The sequence below is a fragment of the Sciurus carolinensis genome, chromosome 4 (genome assembly GCF_902686445.1).
Source record: "Sciurus carolinensis chromosome 4, mSciCar1.2, whole genome shotgun sequence".
In the NCBI taxonomy this organism is placed as follows: domain Eukaryota; kingdom Metazoa; phylum Chordata; class Mammalia; order Rodentia; family Sciuridae; genus Sciurus; species Sciurus carolinensis.
The window spans coordinates 79,403,643-79,427,292 of NC_062216.1; the positions used below are offsets into that span (position 1 = coordinate 79,403,643).

At 41.7% G+C, this 23,650-nt stretch overlaps 1 protein-coding gene across 3 annotated transcripts in view; it reads left to right on the forward strand.

Moving 5' to 3' along the window:
* Positions 1-23,650, forward strand: part of Etv6 (ETS variant transcription factor 6) — a 219,141-nt gene that overhangs the window by 55,281 nt on the left and 140,210 nt on the right. The window lies entirely within an intron of this gene.

The window sequence follows — 23,650 nt, forward strand, 5'->3', positions numbered from 1 at the left end:
TGTGCCCATCGCATTGGGGCCCTGCGTTGATAGCTAGAGCGTTTCGTAGCTGATCTAGGCTAATGAGGTCATTGGTGGGGATGCATTGCTCTTCTTAGATAACTCTGGTTCTTCAACAGGTACCTTTTAGTTGGTGGGCACAGTTCCTAAGCCCCAGGGAGAGTCCTCTGGGAGCCTTTAGGATGGGATGGTTAGTGGGTGGGTAGAGTCACAAGCCTCCTCTCAGGTCCCATCAAGAAAACCATCCTCTCCTTTGTGTTTAAATAGCCTTGGGAGGCTGCAGTGTAGCCCCTGGAAGCCCCATACTTGGCTCAGGTGAGGACACATGAGTGTGGAGGGCTCAAGGCCTCAGCAGTCTAGTAAATATTTGGCACTTCCTCTCCCACTTCAGGACTACAGCAAATGTTAAGTAATCATAAGCTCTCTTCAGTGGTACCATTCCTAATCGATCGAATTGGACAAATAGCACGAAAGGTCTTTGCCCATCCTCCAGGAGGGCTGGCAGTCCCTGGAGAACAGAGCCTGGCTTTGAGTTTCATCTCTGCTTTCCAGTTTTCTTTTCCAACCATCCTTCTCCAGATTTTCAATATGGATTCAGCCCACTGTTATTTCTCCAGTGTTTTTAACTCTTTTCCTGTCTGTTAAGAAGGGACATGGTACCACACAACCCATTTCTTTGCTTCTCAAGGCTGAGTTCCTTCTTTCCATGGGGTCTAATTCAGTTTTTTAGTAATGGAAGCACATTCAGAGACTGTCGCACATCAAGCATTCCAAGAGTTTCTCTGTGAGGTTGGTTCTCTGTATCCCAATTGTGGAGGGAGCAGAAGTTATCCCATTTCCTTCTCTTCATATGTCCTTGTCTTCTGAACTCCCATGGAGACACGAGTGTCTTGACTTATCATTTCTGACCCCAGGTTCCTTTTTGAAAGAGCATGCATGTTTGTGTGTGCCCTGGTTTTCCATGGCAGATCCACAGTGCTCCCTCACTTTCCAAACTTTTCTCCATAAAGCATTTTCAAATGTGACTCAAATGAGGGAACAATGGTCCTGTGACTTGAAGATGAATAATGTAGAGAGGATTACTCGTCTGAAGTCGTGATTTATACGTCATTTCCTTGCTTTCTTCAACATCATTATTTTTGAACCAGAAAGTATTTTGATTAACATTTTTGAGGAAGAATTGTATGGTATTTCCCAACCTTCCGCCGTGGGTGGAATTGCATCACTGAATCACTTTTCTTTCTTTTTTTTTTTTTTTTTTTTTTCTTCCTATTTTCTGTCTCCTGTTTTGTTAAGGCTCCAGCAAACTCCAGCTTTTTTTCCATGTTTTTTAGTCCTGAAATTTTAGCCTGGCATCTGTGATTGTGTTAATTTCCCATCATTATTTTCTAACCTAACAAAGAAGCTGCATAAAAACAGCATTTCGTTGAATCCTCAGAGGAGGTTTGAGCCCCGCTGAATATGGACCTTCCTGTCTCACTTTTTAGCAATTTACTGACTAAAAGGACAGTAATCTCATCCACTGTAGACATCTTAATCCTTATTTCATTTACCTGATCCATTTTAAAGGATAGAAGTGCTGTTAAAAACATTCCAACGTTCCACATGTGCCCAGATGTTTTAGCATTTTCACCTAGTTTGAGATTTAAGATGAAATACCAGCTCTCACAAGGTTCTGGGTGGAGTAAAGACCTAGTGCCAGTCTCAGCCCAATCCCTTAGAAATGTGACCTTGGAAAACCTCTCAAAGATGCATCACCACCTCACATATGGGGTGGAATTATTAGTTGCGCCTGTCTGGATTAGTCAGTGTTCCCAAGGGCAACAGAGCCCATCAGAAATCTGTGTTGATATTGATATTAGTAGACATATCGGTGTGTATGAATGTGTGTGTGTGTGTGTGTGTGTGTGTGTGTGTGTGTGTGTACAGAAAGAGGGGGAGTCAGACAGATTGACTTATTTGAAGGAATTGGCTTTTGTAGTCTGGAGACAGGGGAAGAGCTGATGTTGCAGCCTCAGTCCAAAGGCAGTTAGGAGTCGGACTTCTTCTTGGAGGACTTCTGTCTTTTCCTTTCAAGGATGAGAGCCAACCACATTACAGACCACAATCTGCTTTACTCAAAGTCTACTGATTTAAATGTTCATCTTATTTCAAAAGTATCTAGGCTGGTATTTAACCAAATATCAGGTACCTTGACCTGGCCAACTTGATGGTTAATATCAATGACCATCCTACCTTGTCTCAGAACTTTTGAGAGACCACACGTGAGTCATCAGCTGAGGGCACGGATGGCAGAGGCAGTGTCTGCCTTTTCCCTGTCTCCTACACTTCTTTTCTTCTCTCCCTCAGTTTTACCCTTTTTCTCCCATGTCTGACATCTGCTCTCCTCTCCTACCAAATGCCTGAGATGTGCAAGGTGAGAATAAGGGGAGTGACCAGGTGGGCGATTACTTTATAGTGGCAGGAGGACAGGCTTGAAGTCAGGCTGACTTAATCTAGCTCTTCTGCAATCATAGGCAAATGAGCACTTACTCTAAAGTGGGGATGATGCTTCTATCTGATATAGTTCTTGTGACCTAACATACACATGTGCATGTCCCTCCATTCCAGATGTTTGGTAATTGCCCATCTTAGAGTGTTTTCAGATTTAAATCATTGCTCTTATTGACCTGCTTTAGGATCTGGGTGCCTAAACTTCCCATTGAGATTAGTTATTTAACTATGATTGTAAACTCTTATTTTCATAAAATCTCCTAGTGAATGTTCTTGTATGTGAATCTCCTTTGCTTCCTGAAACATGCCAAGCACACTCCTACCCAAGGGCCTTTGCATGTGCTGATTCCTCTACATGGAGCTCAGATAACTACATGGCTTGTTCCTGAATTTCTTTTGGGCATCTGCTCAAATGTCACCTCATCAGAAGGCTTCTTGGACCTCCCAACATACAGTAATATACACCACTCTGACTTTTTGTTAAACTTACCCTTTTTTTTTTTTTTTAATTCATAGTACCCTTTTCTGTTTATACTCTCCCATTAGAAGAGTGGTTCTCAACCTTGGATGTTCATTAGAACAACCATGGGAACTTTTAAAAATTCAAATGACATACTGCACTCCAGAACAATTAAGTCAGGAACTCTAGTGAAGAGACCCAGGCATTCGTATTTTAGGTGACCCCTGCATGAAGCCACGGTTGAAAACCAGTGTCTAATCTAGAACCTTACTACTAAGAGAATGTGAACGGTTAGCATCTGCATCACCTGGGAGTTCATGTGAAATGCAGGTTCTTAGCCCCATCCAACACCCACCAAATCCAGTTCTGCTCTTTGGCAAGATCCCCGAAGAATTCATTTGACATTGGAGCCTGGGGTGCACTGCACTAGCTTGTAAACTAGGAGCTCCTTTTTTGCTTGCAGCTGCATTCTTAGTGTCAGGAAAGCACTTAGCAAAGAGTAAGTGTTCCATAATGAATGAATGAATGAATGAGTGGAAATTGGAGCTAGGAGAAGGAAGGCAATAAGGAAAAGAGGTGAGGGACAGAGAGAGAGAGAGAGAGAGAGAGAGAGAGAGAGAGAGAGAGAGAGAGAGAGAGAGAGAGAGAGGCAGAGACAGGAAGAAAACAGCTGTGCCCTCCCATGTTGCTGGCACAGATGTAGCCAGTGCTCTTCTTCCCTGTTTTCTGCTCTCAGTCGAAACTCAACCAGCCTTATGTCCAGCATCTCCTGGGCTTTACTTTAGTTTTCTGGGCTTTCCAAAATGATAGTTGACTAATCAGAGATATTGTGATAATGAATTGCCTAACTGCCCAGCCCTGCTTCTTCTCTCCAACCATAGATTTGATTAGGGGCCTGCTGAAACCAATTAACCAATTAAGTAAATAATTTAGTGAGACTGTGGACTACCTCTGCATGCATAGCTTAATACACAGACTCAAGAGGCTAAGAACCAAAAGATGAATAAGACGCAACTTATAGTCCAGCTATAGAGACAGACATTTCAGTAATTATTATCTGAGGCCAAAAAGCAAAAAAAAAAGTCAGTGCTGTAAAACATTAGTTGTAAGACATTAGCAGGCATGTAGATAGACTGCTGTGGAAGGTCAAGACTAAGTGATAAATTCAGATTGAGGGATCAGAGTAGCCCTCCTGGTAGAGAGGATGGGGGTGGTTTGAGTGGGTACCTGAGTGCCTAGGACACAAGGCACAGGAGGTATGCTCATGGGTTGAGCTATCACAAAGGCAGTTGGAAGGCAGTGACAATATTGAAGGACAGTTCCATGTTCTAACAAGTTAGCTGATGGTGGTGGGAGGTGGGTTAGATAAATGAGACCATAGACCCTTTGGGCTCAATGTGGACATGATTAAAGATAATATCCAGATTAGATGACAGGCCCTGACCTTGTGCAGTGCCTGTAGGCTGTAAAGTGTGAATAATTTTGAAAAGTATTTCAGATGTGGAAGATCATATCACTTTTAAATTTAACCCAAACAATTATGAATTCATAGAGGGACATACAATTTTATAATTCATGAATATTTACACTGAAAACTGAAATATTATGAAATTATACATTATTTCTCTTTGGCCATCAGATAGACTGGATTAGTGGTGTTGAGCCCTCTTGCTTTCTTTAAACTTTGAGTTGGGATGGACCCTAGTGATTATTTGTTTCAAAAATGAAGGAAAGCGAAACTAGGATATAAAATAATCATTGTGAATGAAAGTCCTGCTAACCATTATTGTATATACAGCACTCCCTGTTATGGGGGCTATGTTCCAAGACCCCTCTGGATGTCTGAAACCATCTACAGCACCAAACCATGAGTGTAATCATGCCTCATATGACAGTGGGGTATGTTCTGATAAATGTGCTGTTAGGCAGTTTCATCATTGTGTGGACATCAGAAGTAAAGTATACTTACACAAACTAAGATGGCTATGATGTTCCTAAATGACATAATCTTTTTTTTTTTTTTTTTTTTTTTTTTTGGTACTGGAGATTGAACCAAGGAGTGCTTAACCATTGAGCCACATCCCCAACCCTTTTTATTTTTTGAGACAGGGAAACTGGCAGATATGCTGTCCATTATTGACTGAAATGTTAGGTAGTGCATAACTGTACTGTTTTTTCCAGTACAACATACCTATGATAAAGTTTAATTTATAAATTAGGCACAGTAAGAGATTAACAGCAATAACTAATGATAAAATAATCATAACAATATGCCATAATAAAAGTTGTTTAAAACTTGTGAATTTTTTATTTCTGGAATTTTCCATTTCACGTTTTTGGACTGTAAGTTGATCCCAGGTAACAGAAACTGAGGAAAGGGAAACTTCAGATAAGAGGACTACCATTTATTCATTGAGGGCCCAGGGGTTTATATATACATTGTCTCTTTTGATCCTGACAATGATCCTGTGAAATAGGGGATGTTATTTTTATTTAAAGATGAGGAAACCCAAAACTCCAGAAGGATAAGTAGCTCACTCAAGGTGACACTGGTAATAAGCGACTTTCCTGAGATTTGAACACAGGTCCATCCTGCCTGCACTGTGTTCTTCATGCTGTGCTGTCACCCTCTGAATCTGTGCTCACTGCTCCTTACAAAGCAGGCCTGACATTGCTTTTCTTATTTTTGATCAAAGTTTGGTTTTCTGTGAATATCATGAATTGAAGATTTATGACAGCTGATTTCTCTATATAACTTTGGTCATCATTTCGCAGTGAGACCTTTGGAAGTAAAGACTTTGAATTCCTTAAAACATCTAAATTGGGAGAGAGGATAGAGGAATACTAACCCCAGTCAAAATTTCTCTCAGGTTTCTTGATTAGGTTTTTTACAATAATCAATAAGTATTCAGTGTTGGGTGTGAGGCAGAGGCAGAAGGATCACAAGTTCAAGGCCAGCCTGGGTAACTTAGGGATACTCTGATGCAAAATAAAAATGACTGGGGATGTGGCACCAAGGTAGATCTGCCTAGCATGTGCAAGACTCTGGATTCAATCCCCAGGAGCAGGTAGGGGGATGTTTTTCAGCAGTTCTTTCCTCACATAAATAGGAGAGCTCAGGAAAGAGCAGTATCATGTGACCTGACTGTATCAAGCCTGCAGTCTTGGTTCAAGGGAAGTTGCTGAGTACTCTGGATCTGATACCAAAAAACTGAAAGAAGGCAACATCTTGCTTGTCACCCTTATGTTTAAAACCACTTGGAACCAAATTTGTGGACATCAGGGCCATGGTCTGATGAATTGGAATTGATTTATGACCTAAGCAAGCAGGGTCCATTTGGGCAGTTTCAGAATTTGTTCTACTTTGAACTGGAATTGGTAAACGTGGGCAGAGCAGGATTGTGGTTCCTCTTTTTCGTCCTTTGTTCTAGGAATCCTCTGAGGATGCTCACAGTAGCAGCTGGGCCCCCTTCAACATCTCCACCACACTCTCTGTGATATAAAGGATCCACATAGGAGGATCACTCTCTCCCCTTCTAGCTCTTACAGTCTGTGATTTTTCTTTTCCATGGTGGGTGAAATAGCCCTCTGAGCTGCCTCAGTAATCTCTGCCTGTTGTGATCTGTGTTATTCCACCCCATGTTCATGTCATCCAGTACTAAGCATAAGTCCTAGTGGCCTTAAAGTTCACAGTCCATGAGCTGCTCAGCCACTTATCCCAGTCTTATGAATAGGTAGAGCTTCCTTATCTCTTAGATCTAAATAATAGAGGTGATTTTGATTCTAAGGGTCAAAGGGCCAATGTGGTAAACAGCAAGCTCTCATCTGAGCAGATGTTTTGGAAGATGGTGCCAGGGTGCTTCGGGCCTGCAGTGCACATAGCTGGCTGCTCTGGGCCTTAGGAAATCTTTATTTTGCCTGCGTGGTTGCTTACCCTGCCCCCTATATATTAAGGTTGTATACTCACTCCAAAGACAGCAGTGTTGTGCTCAGCTACATTTTTTTTTTTTTTTTTCTTTCCAAAAAGCAGGCAAGTAGCTCCTCTTTCCTAAGAATGGACCAACCTGGGGCCCAGGGTGCTGTGTTTTCGGCTTTGATGGCAATTACTTCAGCTCCCTTATTTCATCACCTATTAGGATGCACAGGTGGTACCAAGTGACACAGCCCATAAAACATATCTGTTTCCTGCTGATTTCATGGTTCTGAGGAGAGGCCATGCACAGGGTTTAAGACAGAGCAAAGTAAGAAGCAGGATGCATGGGTGCTATGGAATATTCATTTCTGATAGATAAATAAATAAATAAATAAATAAATAAATAAATAACTGCTTTTTTAACAACTTTTGTGCCCCATAGTATAATGCAGTAATACTGTGGTGTGTGTATGTGTGCATAAAGCAGCATCCATTCATCTATCTCTAGTTTCATGAACATTGCCTCCACCCCATGTGCCTGCAGGTGATCACAAGACATGGAAGCATTCAGAAAATAGTATCTTTGTCATCTGACTCCTTTTAAAAACACTTGGGGAAGCATTCCCAAAACCACTTCTTGGAGATTATACTTTGGGTTTTTCTCCTAGAGCTTGTCATTGATGTTTAGCCAGGGGTTTGCACCCAGGGACTCTGCACCGTGACTAGCCCCTAGCATTCCCCATCTCTGGTCCTGATTACCCAGAGTGTGGCAGACTGACCCTGAGTTCCTCTGCTTCTACCAGTTCTCTAGCTGAGCCTGGACTTTCAACAGAGCATGAACCACCTGGAAATGGAGTCTCTCAGTCTCCTCAGCCCGTTATCTCAGGCAGTTCTCTTTCTTTCAAACTAAAAAGGACAAACAAATAGAATGCCATCTTTTAGAACAGACTTCTGTAAAATCTAGGGGGAAAGCCAGACTTTTTATAAATCAGAGGGAGAGAGAGAGGCCCATAATTAAATATTTTATATAGATTTGGAGAGTTTTCAAAAAACGCTGCTCCAAAGTGGGCTTCTGCGTGCATTTGAGAGGCCCTTCTGGTGCCTGGATTGGTCCCAGTGGCCTTTTTGCCCCCTTTCAGGCACCTTGTGCTTCCCCCATGCTGACCAGCTCCCTCCCCTCAGCACAAAGCCCCACAGCCTGCTTGACCACAGCTTCTCTTAGTGCAGCTTCCCAGAATTGCTAGATGTTTTGAAGTGACTTTGACCAGCTTTGTGACTAAAGGGACTAGTGCAAAATGCAAATGCAGGGCCCCTTGTTTAAAAATCATGGAGAATTTCAGGACAGCCACAGAAGAGCAGTGAACAAGCACAAATGCACAGACTGCACAGGTCACACACCCGTGAAGCAGCTGGTGCTCAGAACAGTGTGTTGGAAGAAGCAGGAGTCGGGCTTGGGCTGCCTGATACCCAAACCCAATCACCAGGAGAGCTTCTGGCAGATCTTTGCCCCGTGATTCAGAAAGAGTCACTCAGACAGGAGTTGTTCAGGGTCTGGGCTTGCCTCTCTTTTAAAGTTGCTGTGACTGTCCAGAATGTATGTGCTTAGTGTTTCATGCAGTCCGTTAGGGTGATCATTGTGGTTTCCCTGGCATCCAACTGGAAGCAGACCAGATCGAATCAAAGATGTTGATACCCAAGGACTGGCCAAGCTGCCACACTGTCCATGAGTGTACTGGGGAGAGGGAACCTGAAGACCAAGCCATTGAAGCCAAAATACTGGAATCTGGAATCCATTTGCTCTAGGCAGGAGGCCTGTGTATCAAGGTAGGAGGCACTGCTGGGTGTCTAGCATCTTATTGATCTTCTTTGGTGATGGAAAGATCATCTTTGTCCCAAATTATCTTATACTGTCTTTGGGCAATATAGTACATATTAAAAATAGCAAACTTTAGATCCATGAAAGAGAGTGATCTTTTAGGTCTAGAATGTGACTGAGATAATAAATGCTGTGGATAGAGAGGTAAAGAGACTTTCATGCAAGAATCGGCTCTTGTGTCTTCCTGCGGGAAAACAGATCACACCAACCTGTCTTTCTCTCACAGACTGACCAGAAACAAGGGGAGACCTTTTGTAATTTGACAGGCCTCTGGCTAAAGACGCATTTATATCTGGCCAGCACTGAGAGGCCTTGGTGTCCCTTATAGTGACAAACTTACATGCCATAGCTTCTTTGGGGGTGCCAGGCAGTCAAAGGAGGCACCCAGGCTTGAGGAGGTGAAGGACAAGATGCCAGGCATGAACTCCAGTAAGGTGGAGGGAGGCTGAGGCAAGAGCAAAAATGGGGGAATGGAAACCTGTTACCAGTCTCTCCTTCTTTCTTCCTTCTTCTCTTACACCAGGTTATTCTGCAACTTCCCTCCCTGAAGTAGGAAGTGGTCATGTGGTGACACTTGAAGCATGGGCTTCTGCCACCTGGGCACTGGCACACTTGCTGGCTCTGAGTCATTGGGGAAGTGAGGGTGTGTCTCCCCACCTCCTCTCCCACCGTGGCCTTGGCTTCTGCCTTGCAGGAAATGCCTGGTCTCCTGCTCATCAGAAGGCTGAGCAGGACTGGTGGCCCTGTGCTACAGATATGGCAAAGGAATGGAAGCTGACCATCCTTTGGATTTGCAATTACCAAAGGGGGAAGAGTTGATTTCTGAAGATATTATTAGCGTGTTCAGGCAAACCTTTATTTTTAAAAGTCACAAAGAGCCATCAGCTTAGGTATCTCCTTGATAGTGTCAGAGATGATTCTAGTTGCAGGTAAAAAATTCTATCCAGGGCTGTGCTGTATAGCAGAAGGGACATGGGATTATTATTATTATTATTATTTTTTTTTTTTGAGGTTAGGATGGGGAGGCAGCTCTGTGTTCAAATCTTAACTGTGGCACTTGTGAGGTCTGAGACTTCAGTTCTCTGGGTCTCAGTTTCCCTATCTGTAAAACCAACATAAAAGTTTCTTGCCCAGCATTTTCAGAATTAAGCAACTGCTTATAAAATAAGCAGTTGAAAGATCTGGCACCCTACCATGTAAAAGGTGCCTAGTGAACCTTAGCTTTTTGTTTTTCTTATGAGGTAAAGATGTAAGTGTTCAGTTAGGTCATGGAAAGTTAAAGAGTGGTGGGAAAAATCAACTCTGAAGATGTGATTGCCTTTTTGAACCTTTGCTTGAGTGTTCAGATTTGTCCATGACCTTGGCATTTTTTGAGAACATATCATTTCTGTGGAAATCCCAGAATTTGAACATTATACTTCTGTTTGCTTATAGACTGGGTTAGGCTGGCTTGACTGTACCTGATAATTAGGGGCAGGGAGAACATGGAAAAGCCCACATACAACTCTGTGTCTCATTTTAGCTGAACAGTTCTTCTCCCACCAAGTCTTTACCAGAACTGTTAACAAGGAGAGAAATTGACTGGTTTGAGCTTCCTCACCTTTTATTCCCCCCTGCTTGTCCTCAGGAGAGGTGCTAATGAACAGTGAAGTGGCCAACAGGTAGCAGCTCCAGGGAGGCAGTCAGAGGCTCCTACCATCCAACCATTGCCAATTGTATAGTCAGTTGAATAAAATGAACTATCTCTAGTAAAAGAACAAACAGAATCACCTGTTGGACTTCATCAGAAGCTGAACTAGCACATTAGAGGAAAGGCTTTCCACCTCAAATTTAATTTTTTAATCGGTGGTGTATGTTTTGGGTCACTGCAGCCTATTGCATCTACTGATGGATGTTCAGGTGCTGTGAAGGAGTTAAGCCATTCTGAGTACACCCAGGTTCTCACCCTCCCTTGTCCAGTCCCTCTACACCAAAGTACAGAGTTAGAGAAGCCCAGTGGAGTTCTCTGAAAATAAGAGAATTGAGATTGCTCTCCCAAGTCCCAATCCTAGGCCACTCCCTAAACTGACAGAAATGAATAATCCACCTTTGCCCATTGCTGGGTGAGGCTCATTCTGGTGATGGAGCAGTGTTTTATTCTCTGCCTTAATGTGGAGCACTGTAACATAATTATCGCTGTGGGACTTGAACTCGTGCTCAGCAGACCCACTTCAGTGGCTTTTTCAAATGGCTTGCTGAGCCCTTCCCCTAAGGTTTCTGGTTTAGTAGACCTGGGCTGGGAATCTGAGGGGTTCTTAGGTTCCAGGGGCCATACTCTGAACCACAAGTGTAATGGATAAGAAGATGAGCTCAGAAATCAGATTACCTGGGTTTGAATCCTAGATCTCTCACTTGATAGTTTTGTAACTGGGTAGTTTGTAGTTTATGTAATCATTTGGTATGCAAGTTTTTTCATTGGTAAAATGAAAAAACTAATGACTCATAGGATTGTGAGTGTTAAATGCATTAATCCTTGATAAGCCTTTAGAATATACATATATATATATGTGTGTGTGTGTATCTCCAAAATGAGTATAATACTGATATTTTTTGAGCACTTTCATATGTCATAGAATAAGCATGCGACAAAGATTATCATATTATATTTAATACCCACAATCCTATCTTTCTCCTCCTCCCTCTCTTTTCCTAGAGTGGTACCAGGCACATAGTGGGAGTTTAGAGATTTATTGCATGAACACTGTTATCCTACAATTCAAGCTATATTCCTTTGCCCATCAGGGTTCCTTTCTAGTTCTTCCTCCTGTTCTGGTTTCTCCTTGAAGGACATATTTGTAATAGCTTCTGCTCTTTTCTTCCTCCAGCTACAAGGTCACACATACCCAGATGAGGTGACATTGCCAACTATTTTAAAAGTGTTTTTTTCACTGCCTGCCACCTGGACCACCCATTAAAGTCTTTAAAATAGGTAAACTTGGGACAAAGCCAGGTGTCCTTGAGAACCCCCAGGGAGAGTGTAAGACCATGGGAGGGTGGGACTCACCTCCTGAGTGTCCCTGTAGGGAGAGCAGGCCCACTAAGACCACCCTGCATTCTCTGACCCAGGGAGATTGGTGCCAGCTCCTTCCGCAGCTCCCAACATAAGGGATGCTGCATGTTAGTTCACCCTACGGGGATGTCATTGTCAGGTATTGACCAGTTACAGTTGGTTTAAACTCTCAGCTAAACAGTCAGTACCTCTGGATCGTAAGCAGGTCACCTGCCCGAGTCTGGTTACTCTTGTAGCTCAGGTTTCCCTCTGACAGGTGCGGATAGGAGCTGCTTTTGTACAGTTGATGTGACCAGGGCTTATACAAGGTTTGAGGTTTCCATATGTAGCCTTCTTGGCAGGCAACTTCTAGAGAAAGAGAGTATATTCCGATGGTTTGGAGGGAAGCTGTGAGGCATTTTCATGGGTCTTTAATGTTTGGAGCCAATCATATGGAATGGGGTCTATGCCCATCAGACCTGGGAGAGTTTATGTCCAGGGGAGAATCTGGAAACTATGTGGTGTTTCAAGGGTCCATTTTCTCACTGTTTCTCTTTGCTTGCCCTGTGGCTGAGCAGGAAATAAACATTGATCAAAGGTCTGCTATGCACCTAGCAGGGAGGTTGGGAATAGGATAGAGAGATAAGTAAAGGCTAGCCCTCAGGAAGCCTTTTTTTAATGCTCTGTATCAGTAGGGGGTTGGGTTGATGACAGGAATACAGAGTTGGGGGGAAATGGGAGAAGAAAAATAATGATAGGCCTTGGAGAAATAGGCATAAAGTGTTAAGTAGGAAAATGGTTGCAACAGTTTCTTAAGATATTTGTGGATCTATACATGAGACTTGTCTGGCTGTGTGGTCCATACATGAGACCCTTGCAGGTTTCCCAAACCTCATTTGACTTGTTGCTTTGTTTTAGTATGAGGCCTTCCTTAATATATCACAAGGTTTTGGGTAGAGAACACTCCAGTATCTGTACAATTAGGTCTTATTCTCCTGCTCTTAGGTTTTCTAACTTCTAATTTGGGGATATTGGCTTTTCATGACCATGTTTATTAGTTCATTTTGTATTGTTATAACAAAATACCTGAGGCTAGGTGCTTTATTAAAAAAAAAAAAGAGAGAGAGAGATTGGGCCAGGGTTGTAGCTCAGTGGTGGAGTGCTTCCCTAGCACACATGAGGCACTGGGTTCGATCCTTAGCACCCCATAAAAACAAATAAATAAAATAAAGATTAAAATTCTTAAAAAAAAAAAAAGAAAAGAAAAGAGGTTTATCTGGCTCACAATTCTGGTGACTGGAAAATTTAAACAGCATGGTAACTAATGACCTTCCTTAACCCAGCTACATTACAGCATGATAGGGGAACAGAAAGGGAATTGGCCATATGTGGAAATGACCAAGGTGTGGAGTGGCCTCCCTTAGTAACAACCTGTTCTTGTGAGACAGCCTTAATCTATTCATGAGTATAGAGCTCCCATGACCTAATTACCTTCCACTAGGCCTCACCTCTTAAAGGGTCCCTGTCTCAATACACTACACTGAGGACCATGCTCCCAACACATGAACCTTTGGGGAACCATCCATATCCAAACCACAACACCATGTATTTCTTCTCTCATGAACTGATTATTACTCAAGTCTCTGCCCATTTTCCCTATCAGCTTCCCCTTGAGTCATGGGACATCTTTTCTCCAGGACCTATTCCCTGCCAGGAATTGACAGGGAGTTATTGAGACTTCTTTTTCTTTCTCTTTTATTTTCTTCAACATTTAGTATAGTGCTCTGTATTTGGATGTTATGCCGTGAATATGTATGTGAATGGGTTGGTCAGAATTCAAAAGTTTAGTTGTAAGAAAATTCTTTTGTTTTGCATTGTGGATGACTTAAAATGAGAAAAGACAGTGATGAAGACTTGGCCGTCCTGAAATTTTCTTTGGAATGGCATTTGTTCTAATAAGTTTTGACCCGTTTTGTACCAGGTTAGGATGGGATTTCTTTTTACCTATTATTTCAACAGAGAGCATTGAAGTTCTATCTCAAAGGCAATATATATTTTTGAAATTTCAGAGTAATCATCTCAGAATGAATTATGACTTCTTTGGTCCCATAGGATTCACATATGTGTCCTATACATTCTTACCTGAGCACATATTACCTGGAGTGTTGGTTACCCTCCCATCTGACTCCTTCTAGTTGCCTCAAGGGCAGGTAAGTGACCGTGTCTTACCCATTTCTATATCCAATAGTACTATGTCTGTAGTACCTTTTGTGTTTAGCACATATTTGGGAAGTGATTGAATGAATGGATAATTTGGCTCAGAGATTTTTACAGCATTCCAAATGGCAGTGGGTATGTTTGGAAGAAGAGGCACAAGGAGCCAAAGGGGTGGAGGAGAAAGCAACTATTTTCAGGGTCCTATTTTCACAGACCCTTCCCTAGAAAACGTTACCAGATCTTACTGGAAGTAGGGAAATGAACCACTTGTTCAGTAGACTGGAGTTATTTGGGGGGTATCTACTATGCACATAGCTCATACAGTGGATAGTAAAGATTTAAGTGACATATGATTCCTTCATAATCTAGGTGGGGAGATAACATGCCAATATAAGTAATTAAAAAGTACAAATCAGTTCAGGATTAGGCACCTAGGGAGTTCAGCTAGAGAGGCAGAGCAAAACCTCTGGTGGTCTAGATGTGTATAATATTGCAGTAAGAACATTGGCGTACATATTTGTGGCTTCCTATAATTTGCACATATTTCAAGATATGCATCTCTATCCCCGATTTACAGGTGAGAAAACTGAGGTCCAAGGGCAAATCACTTGCACAGTCACACAGCTAGCACAGCTAGCAAATGTCAGTGCCATAATCTCAATCCGAGTGCAGCAGCTCAGAGAAAGGGGACACACAGTGCTTCTGTAGTCAGGGCAGAGACTGTGTTGTGTGTGTTGGGGGGTTAGGTAAGCTGTGGACGGGTAAAGGATGCAGAGGCATGCCTGCTAGCTCTGACGAGGTGACCTGCCCCTACATGGCTGTAAACACCACCCAGGACAGACAAGCTGTTGAAAGGGAAATTTGTCTGACTCTCATAGAGAGCAGTACAGAAGAAACCTCATGTAACAGCCGTGCCCTTCATCCTTTGAATTTCCAGGCAAGTCAGCGGCATACCTCACAGACCCAGCTTTTGTTGTATAGGCAATGTGGTGTAAAACCTGTCTCTTGGGGCCCCTCCTTGTGGTGGCAACTTGAGGAGCTGGGAGCTTGCTCTTCTTCTGATATCTGTGTTTTCCAGTGCCTTGCTCCTCATCTCCCTCCTTGGTGCCACTTGTGAAGTCACTTGAGAGAATAATAAAGACAGGGAATAAGACATAAGAACTAAGAAAAGAGAGCCTCAAGCTTACTTGGAGCAAATTTTGTGTTGAGAGACTTGATTGAAAGTGTGAGGGAAACGAATCTGTGATTTTCATCCTTCTAAGTGAAGTAAATGTAGCGTGTTCCAAGCAGACTGTGTCACATGTGTGGGGAGGAAGCCCAAGGGCATGGTGGTCCACAGGTGTGTGCAGGGTGCTGTAACCACATGCCCTCTGAGGCTCCACAGGAGGTGTCCCTGGTAGGAGAAAGTGGTGCTTCTCGCTGTTAAGGAAGTTGGTGATCTGTTCTTCAGGAGGTGGCATTTATGCAAAGCTTCTGTTCCTGCCCACTCTTCTTTCAAACTGGAAACACAGAAGAGTAGATTGAGGAGGGGTTGTGCAGTCCCTTACATGAGATGAGAGAGGTCAACCTGAGAAGAGTCTGTACCTTAAAAAATCAGATTCATTATAGAGGAGGCAGGTCTGCCTGAGACTGTCTGAAGATCCCCTTTGACATTTATGGCATGAATTGGATTATACACATTTTTTTGTTGTTGTTAAAGGAAACCACTTAAACTTGTTTATTAAATATTTAAACTATTTTAAGAGACTTTTTAGCTGTTTTTTGTTTGTTTCACTTTTGTTTTTACATAATAACTAACACCCTGGCCCTGATTTTTTTAAGCCTTTAACCATATGCCTAGATGGTGGCTCTATAGTTATCAATGTTTATTTACAATTTAATGTTCTATTTTTTAGCACTGTGTAATATAAAAATCATATAATATTGTATGTTGAGCTTTATAGATTCAAAACACTTTCATATACATTATCTCTCATTTTTGATGACTTGATGACATTGAACTGAAGCAACAGTTTAAAACTCTGTTTCTAAATTGGGTTCTGCTCAACTGAGAAGCCATGACAGGCAATGTGAATAGCTTTAGCCTTATCACTGTTTCCTGCTCAGGCAGGTAAAATCTGCTAAAGAAAGGAACAGTTGCCAAATGGCCAGGTGCGCCAGTTCACAGCCTAGAAGGGGCAGCTGTCGGTTGAACTTTGCCCATGCTTTCAGAATATTTCTCTCTTCTTTTGGGTGTACTCCTGACTATACTCCAATGGGCAGAAGCACTGAGATGGAAGCCTGTTCAGAGGCTTTGTTTCTTTCCCTGCAGAATCTGTCTAAAGGTCCGCATAGCTGTTAGGCAACCATTTTGGAACTGGTGGGGATTGGGTCACCATTTAGTAAGTGTGTGCTCATGCTTGATGAATTGAGCTTCCTGGGATCTGAGGTGCTTGCTCCGTGGGTCACTCACTGATATTACTATGAGTGCAAAAGAAGATGTGATACGAGTGACCAGTTTGCCTGTACTCTTTGGTGTGACTACCAGCTGTTTGATGATTCCCTCCTTAACCTTGAAACAATCTCAATATGACTGACTCATACTATGGGGAAGATAGTGGCCTTTGAACTATTTTTTTTTTTTTTTTTTTTTTTAATTGGTTCAATCTTGACCTTGGTTAGATACCATCTTGGCGAGGTTGCCGGGGGAGAGTGTTCCCTGGGTTATCGTTTCATTGATTCTTCTTTCCACAAAATAACTGTTATCTTTTAAGATTTTTTTTATTTTTACCTCGCATGTCTGAAGTAGAACGTTGTCCCTTTTGTAGTGAAATAACAACCATTTTCCCAGGGTACACTGATCTTGTGGGTTAAAGCAGGAAGACTAACTGTCCTCGGTTCGATCCTAGGTTTTTTGATTTGCGAAGACATTATTTAATTTTTCTCTACCATGTTTTCTAGAGCCACAAAATAGAGGAGTTCATGACTGTTGATGCGCCACTGCGGGGGGGGGGGTTTCTGTGCAAGTGAAAATTAATATTGATGCAACCTACAGGGCTTGCATTTTATTCCCTCTGGAAAAAGGCCAGCAATAATGATAGAAACAAAGTGCATTCGACTTTAACCTTACTTTTGATAATTCTTCCCTCACAATCCTTAAAAACATACCCCCTCATTTAAGAGAGTAACAGCAAGTCTCCAGCAAAGTCTGCAGTCTGTGGGTGCCTCATGGTCTTTTGGGATTGTAGTGAGAAAAATTTATCCCTTTCTTGTGTCCTGGTATTTTGGCATTTTAGAGGAAAGAAAAGTGGCAGAAAAGCAGCATAACCTGCTTGACAGGTCTTGTATAAACAGAGGAAGTCCAATAAGACTCTGGTCTTGGATTGCTGCACTCAAAGGAGCCAATTGTAGTGTGCACAAAGGTGCAAGTCTTAAGGCCCCAGAGTGCTCTGTCCAGTGCAGCCCAGGCAAGAGCTGAGTTTAATGACTGTGGATTCCTTGATGAGGTGGCCCTTTCATTGGTGGACGTCTGATAGTTGTCCCTGCTCTGCTAACCCTTTCCCTTCAGCCCTTGAGACTTCCTCTTATATGTGCAGATAATGGTGTCTGCAGCTCTTCCCCACTGCAGGACATGGGTGGGTTTGTGAGCTGGATTTGATTTTCCTCTTTTGCTTTGGAAGATACAATAATCAACCCTTTGGAGAAGAAGCAGAAGGAAAGAAAACCTTTCCCTGTGACCCCCTCAGAGAGTTGCCATTTGCTTTTTCCCAGAAAATCACTTCATGCCTCCAGTACACAGAGAAGGTACGAGAATGCCTGTCTGAAACATGTATAAACCGTTCCTGTGCATAAGACCTGGGGCACTCTCCCCAGCACTTGCTTCTTGGCTTCACATCCCTCTGCTCTAATTTAGGCCTTGTGCCTCCAGTGTTTTCTTGATGACCCAGAAAAGGAGAATGTGAGGCTGGCTTTGTGAATGAGAAGGACCACCAGCCCAAGTGATAGGTGATTGTAAGTGTGGACTTAGAAAAGGAGTGGCTCTCTTAGGTGCAGCTCTTTCTCCACAGCAGTAAAGAGTCATAAATAAGTCCAACAAGGCAGTTTTAGATCTTAGTGATACAGAAAATAAAAATATATTCTTATTCAAAGTTGTATTGCCAGCACCTAGCACAGTGTTTAATAGAGAAGCGTTTTTGATTGAACATGTAAGTAGAGGGATGGCACATGAGCACTAAAGTATAAGTGTATCTTTTCTAATCAGACATTTCTCTGCTGGCCCAAAATTATATGTAACAAGAATTTAGGAGCTTATGTATGAGTGTTGTTTGTTTCTCCATAACTCTGCATAAAAGCAAGAGCTTGTTAAATGATTAGAAAGATATCTTTGGAGATTGTGAAATTTCCCACTGTTATTCTTTTTTTTTTTTCCCACTGTTATTCTTGACAGAAGCAAGAGAGCATTATTAATTTTTTTCTACTTTCTTGGCCTATAAGGAAAAGCAAATTTCAGAAAGACATGCGACGGAACAGGAAGTGTTCAGAGGTTTAGTCATACTTGTTAGGTATGAAAAAGTCCCACTGCGTTCTCATATTGTTTCTTTTATGGACTTAGCACTTCCTACTTTGAGAATACCTTCCTCCCCAAGGGTTCAAAGCCCTTTATAGTCATTAATTTTTATCCTGTGTCTTTTCTGGGAAAAAAAAAAAAAAAAAAGGAAAGGAAAAAAAAAAGAAGAAGAAATCTTAACTACCATTGTGCTGATAACTGCTAAATGCATGATACCTGTCTAGGTTCATTAGCTTAGCTGAGAACATGGCCTTATTAAAGGCAGGGTGATTAACTTGTCTCACATTCCCTGAGAGTTTCATGGTTTTAACACCCTAAATCTCACATCCCAGGAACCTCCCCTAATCTCAAGCAAACCAGAATGGTTGGTCACTCAAGAAGGTAACCAGTGTAGGAAGTGCCGCATAAAAAGACAACCATTCCACTCTTCGATTCTGACCTTAAATCTTGCCAGCTACTGTAGAACTAACCTAGACAATAGCATGGGGATGACTCGGTGCAGATCTTAAATGCCTTGTGGTAGAAGACTCAAAGCACAGAGTCATAGAACGAGGGAAATCTGAGATAAGGAAAGGTATCACAAAGTAAAATTTCTGGCATCTTGTGCTTCATCTACCCTTCTGTCTTCAGTACAGTGCAAAACAAAAAGAAGAACTGATAACTACCTGATTTCTGAAACAAGAAGTGTGATCTCAGATACTTCTGTTGGTCTCAGATTTTATATATGATAAATGAGGATGCTGGTCTCGATTTTGAAGGCCCCTTCCTGCCAAGACTTACCATGGGGAAAGAAGTAGGAAGTAAAAAGCAGGAGAAGTCAAAAGAAAATGGACACCCTCTCCTTTGTTCAGCTCTGTGCAGGAAGAAGACATTTTCATTTCAGAATAAACTTTGAGCACACAGCATGTGCAACTGTCACCTTCCACAATTCCTTTCCCACCAGCTTACACGGGGTTCAAATCCTGCTTGTTGGTGCTGGGGCTACCACAGTGTTGCTGCCTGTCATGCTGGATACCAGCGTTCCTTCTTGCTTCTGCCTCCAGAGGACCTAGGATGACCCTTGCTATTAGGACCCTCTGCCATTGGTCCTGAATACACCATCTCCTGTTCAAATCACCTAATCCCCACTTTGTAATCATCCTCTTAAATGCTACAACTTTGAAAAATGCTTTCTAAAGTCCATGGAATCACTTTCATTTGGCCAGAGATCCTTACTTCTCGTTTTGGGGAGAAAATGTAAAAAAGACCATAGCTCTGAAATATGGCATACTTTGCTTCAAATTCTGTGTGGCATTGGGAAGCAAGTTTTATAACCTCACCAAGACTCTTTCCCTTTGTAAAACAGAAAGGAATAATACCGTGAGTCTCTGGCACATATATTTGTTCAGTACACTATTTTAACTCTTTGTTATCTTTAGTCCTTCCCCTCACTCCTCACTTTCTCCTCTGTTTAATCTCAGAGGTTATAGAAGAGGTGTAAGTTTATAGAAAAGGTAAAGGAGAGTGAGTGGGTGATTATGGATCATTACACCAGGTTCCCCCCCTTTCAACTCAGTCAGCCATGTTTCCCCTATATGGTTATGGACCCAAATTGAAAAGAAGTGTCCTTAGCAAAGAACCAGGAACCTCAATGTAGGAAATGAACTGTTTTTATTATTACAGCAATGCAGGAACCTTTCCTACCCACCCCCAACATCCTCACACTTACCTCCTGTGCTCAACAACTCTGAAGAGTTGATTTGTCAATCCAGGTGAAGCTGATGGTGACAGATGGCACTCTGTACTCATTGCTATATCAGACAGCAGGGAAACCTCTGCTCAGCAGACAATTTGATGTCTTACCTAACATGTTAGTCAAAAGAAGCAAATGTCTATTTTCCCTTTGGGTAGTGCATGGGTAATGGTGTTACAGAAGTTACCTTGAATTATTCCTCCTGGAATAATCTACCCAAACCAAATGGGTGAATTATTTGATCACACCAGGATACACAGACCTGGCAGCATCCACTTTTCCTATTCAGCTTCTTTATAGGAATCAGGCCTTTGATTTCTATTTTCCCATTTTATTCTATTTTTTTCTCCTGTTTAAAAACAGATAATTTGCAGAGGGGCTTGAGAGTAACTTAAATTCTGCAACAGATAATGGTTTTACGTGAGCTTTGCATTTTTTTTTATCACGTAGTCCCCTATGAAAGTATGTGATTTCTTGAACCTGGCATGGGTAGAGTCACTGAGCCATCTCATCTATGACCAGGTCAAAGTAATACATCAAGTGCCAGGGCCAAGATTCAAAGTGAACCTGGGTGTTTCTAAGCCATTGAAATGAAACTTGAAAGTCTCCATTCTTCATCTTCTACTTAAGAACGGGGGAAATGTTAATTTATGGTGAATGTCCCAAAGGTGGAAAGGTAGCCCATTTTAGTAACACTAGTTCCTGTTTCTAAATCTCCTTCTTTCTTCCAATTCCCAGTGTGCCAGGGTCTATCTGCTACTTAATCCACCCAGCCCTCCATAGGCATCTGTGAATTCACCAACATTCACATGCCAGCCTCACACAGAAAGGGGGTCATGAACCTCTGACTGAATAAGTCTTTGGCTTCTTGATGCCCATGTTAATTAGAGCTGTGGGAATTGAACTTCGGAGTACTTCTAAGACTTTATCAGTTTGTCACCTAAGGTGTTTCTGAGCAGTATGGGGTAGTACTGAGAAGTAGGCAGATGTCCATGTAAGTGATGTCTCCTCCAGCTTTTCAAAAGCCATCACCTTAAAGGATCATTTAATTGAATTGTACAACTGTTGCTCAGTGTAATCAGAGAAAGCACCTGGCTTGTCACTTATTAACATTGTGCAAGTTATGGAACATTGCCAAATCCCAAGTTTTTGGTCTTTAAAATGGAAATTAAAATCTTATTTGATTCCTGGGAAGTTTAAATGAAATAATATACTTATACATCACCCAAGAATTGATAATAAGTGATAGTTTCCTTTCCTTTCCCCTTAATATTTTTTTTAAATTAATAAGTTTCTTAAAGAAAATAGAAGTTATTCTTTTCTTACACATTTCCACACTCTTGGTACCTAGCAGTAACAGGCACATATTTGTTGAATCAAAGAAAAATCTTTTATGTAAGTCTTCAGATTATTTGCTCATTTATTCATCAAATAATTACTGATTATCTGCAATATATCAGGCATTGTGCTCAGGGGAGCACAATCATAGTTAATGTCCCCTCTTTTTTAGCCTAACTGGAAAAGACACATTACATAGATGGTTAGCATAATGAACAATTTTGATCCTTGAGGTGGGACTTTTGTTTTAGAAATAGTCAACATCAAGTTGTCAAGTCTTGACAAGCTAGGCCTGTTCATGTTTTTGATCAGAAATGGCAATAAACTGTTATCTTTAACTGGTTGTGAAAGTTCTAAAAAAGGTATTTCTAAAGTGTTTTTAAGAAACAGTGGTATTATTGGACTAAGTATAAAAGCATTATGAAGTTACTATCTTGAGAGGCAGTAGGCTTCATGGGATGGGATCACAGTAGGCAAGATGTTCCAGAAACTTGGAACAGCTTGGAATAAGGCTTAAAGACCAGTTAAAGTACTGAATAATAGGGCAGAGAATGCCTTTCCTGGAGAGGAAGAAAGGAGATCATGCAGTGCGGGTGGCTTGTAGTACTTCCTGATTCTTTGGTTGATGGTTGCGCTTCAAATCTTGTTAATAAGTCACCAGGTGACCCAAGATGAATTTACGGAACAAAAGATGAGTTTGTGTTGGAATTATGCTTTTTTTTTTATTGTAAACAAATGGGATACATGTTGTTTCTCTGTTTGTACATGGAGTAAAGGCATACCATTTGTGTAATCATAAATTTACATAGGGTAATGTTGTTTGATTCATTCTGTTATTTTTGGAATTATGCTTTGAGTGAATGTGTTTTTCATATAATTAAGTGAAACTGTCTCATGAGGAAGCTCCTTCATTCCATAAACATTCAGTGAGTGACCACTGTGAGCCCTGTTCTGGAGGGGAAGGGATATGGTGGTGAACAAGACAGGCAAGACCCTGCTCATGCTAAATTTCTTCATGTGATAACTTCCCCTGCAGGATGAGTAGGAGAGCCTGGGGCTCCTGTGTCATTTGGGGGTCTGAGAGGCAGACAAAGATGAGTTTGGCCCCCCAACAGAAATATCAAAGTCCAAACTCTGGTGAACCATCGACCTATAAATAAGGAATTGTGAAGAATAAGACTTAGGTCCGAACCAGACTTAAATCTAGACTTGCCTGGTCTGCTTAAGCCAGGCAGGCATGGGCAGAGACTTGCCAGGCTCCTGAATGGGGCACCTGGGTCCAGTTGGTGAGGGATTTACCTGCATAAAGCATTAAGTCAGGTTGATAATTAAAACCCTGCAGTCACCTGTAAGAGTGACTTTTTTTTTTGAACTAGAAGATGTTTAATAATAGTGGTCAAAAGTAAGGGGGATTTTTGTGTAGGTCTCAGGATCATATTCTTGCATTCTCTTAGTGTTTTTCTTATAATCTAGAGGTGACATGTCCAAGGCTAGTCTCTGAAAATTAGATGGATTGATTTTTCCAATCTGAATTGAGAACAGTACTACCCGTTCTTCAATATCCCGGGAACCTAACGTATGTGAAGTGTTATCGTGCAGTAAGACAGCACATATTAAGTTTTCTAAAACGCTTGATTGAAGGAGTGGACAGGGAGAGCAGCATTTGCCTTTGAACTTATGTCTGAAGGAAATGGAAACTGTTGCATAAGAATAATAGGTCAGGGTTTGCATTTCCTTTTTCACATGTTTTAATTTATTTAATTTACTCAAAATTTCATCAGTCCATCAGCATAGTTATCTTGATTTCATGATGATCCAAAGAAATGGAGACTCAGTTGGGCCCATAGCCCTTTAGTTTTAGTGGGAAGAAATGAGTGTGGAGGAAGTGATGAGGGTGTGTTTGTTCAGGTTCATTCTTGTGTTGTTTTTAGCCTTGCAAGTAGGGGAAGTTAGACTGATAAGGATGGCTAGAACTGGTGAAAGAATAAATGCAGGAATAAACGTAAGGTCAATCAATATAAGGTTTATCATATGATTGGGGGGGCGT